Here is a 1,630-nt window from a genome sequence, read left to right on the forward strand (position 1 = left end):
GGTGAAATACAGAGTACCGTTCATACACGAGGGGAAGTAGAATCAACCAAACCGGCAGCATTTCCTTCCCAGAGCTGAGAGTCCTACATACACCAAGAAAATATAGATATATTCAGCAATATATATATATGTATATAGCCATGGTACACTTGTGGGCATGGCATATATATTTAGCAATATACCTACATGTGTGTTTGGTAAATGCCAACGCACGAAACTCTCGGCCCTTGAGTAACTTTTAACGATTAATAAAAAAAGAAACGTGTGTATATATATATATATATACACATATAGCCTATATATATATATATAGAGAGAGAGAGAGAGAGACTGGTCTTCAGTGTTCGACCTAGTTCGGTTTGGAAGGGACTGAAAATAACATCAGTGAATGTATTTCGTTTTAACCGCCACGGTTCAGGCCATGTTGGAGCATCGTTTAAGTAATCTAATCTATTATTGACTTCCTACTCGCTATCATTATTATTATGCGTGTGTGTGTGTATTTCATTTATTGATAGAGTTTTCTTATCTTCCCAGAAGGAAAATGGACAGAGACAGAGGGCGGCTTTGAATTGTTTTACTGAGGGGAAACTGCAAGGTTACCATAACAGAAGAGAAGTGAAATAAATCAATACCAAAAGTCTGTTTTCTTTGTAAATAAAGGATTTCCCACTGGTTGAATGTAAAAGAAACAGAACACTATACTCACGCGTTTTACTTGTCCAGTCTTGTCTTGTCGAATGGGAAAGAAAAGGTAGAACCTAAAAGTCCATGGGTGGGGACCGACTGAGGCTGAAAGAAATGGACATTGCTGCTAATGGTGAAGGAGAATTGGAGCCAAAGAAGGCCAGGACCGACTTTTATGGATGTGTAAGAGACAGGGTCGAAGACGGGAGTCTGTTGAAGTTAGCGGTTATTTTGGCTGACAAGCCAGAAAGAGCAGCTGAAGGAATGAGAGAGAGAGAAAGGGAGGAATATATATAGGGAGGGGGAAACGGTAGGTGAGGGAAAGAGAAATGAGGACAGAAGGAAGCAATGGGAAGAGGAGTTAGAGCAAAGGTAAGAGGAATATGAATAAGGAGAGAGGGAGGAGAAGATAACAGAAACGAAATCGGGTACAAGTGTCTTCTGTTAGAAGCGAAGTGGGAGGAGTCAGAGAAAGGGAGAGAGAGAGAGAGATGAAATAAGCGAAGGAGAAAGAGAGTGAATACGATTCAGAGGGAAGGAAAGGAAAGATGTTAAGGGAGAGAGAGGGAGAAGTAGGAGAGAAATAAAGTAGAGAGAGAGGAGAAAGAAAAAAAATAGATATGGTAAGGGAAGGAAAGAGAAAGAAGTATAAAACTAGAGAGGGGAAGTTGAACGGCGAAGCGCTATCTGACTATCTATCTATCTATTTGTGTATGTGTTTGTATATGTATGTGTGTGTGTTTGTATATGTATGTGTGTGTGTTTGCGTGCGCGTTAGTAAAAAAAAAAAAGCCGAAGTAAGGGAAATAGTAAAAAAGAAAAATCAGAAAGAGAAAAAGAAAGAGTGAGAGAGAGAGTCGCAAATCACCCTGTGTGTGTGTGTGTGTGTGTGTGTGTGTGTGTGACAGATAGATAAGTTGTGACAGAAATAGAAATGATAAGA

The 1,630-nt window shown here is 39.7% G+C and overlaps 1 protein-coding gene across 2 annotated transcripts in view; it reads right to left on the reverse strand.

Moving 5' to 3' along the window:
- Positions 1-1,016, reverse strand: part of LOC106869002 (afadin- and alpha-actinin-binding protein A) — a 20,785-nt gene extending 19,769 nt beyond the window's left edge. The window contains exon 1 of one of the 2 annotated variants that reach the window (XM_052975930.1): positions 710-1,016. The gene's annotated coding sequence lies outside the window, so the exon portion shown is untranslated. The remainder of the gene's footprint in view (positions 1-709) is intronic. The other variant, XM_052975932.1, reaches the window with a different exon arrangement.
- Between the last annotated feature and the right edge of the window lie 614 nt (positions 1,017-1,630).

This window comes from Octopus bimaculoides, chromosome 23 (genome assembly GCF_001194135.2).
Source record: "Octopus bimaculoides isolate UCB-OBI-ISO-001 chromosome 23, ASM119413v2, whole genome shotgun sequence".
NCBI classification, from domain to species: domain Eukaryota; kingdom Metazoa; phylum Mollusca; class Cephalopoda; order Octopoda; family Octopodidae; genus Octopus; species Octopus bimaculoides.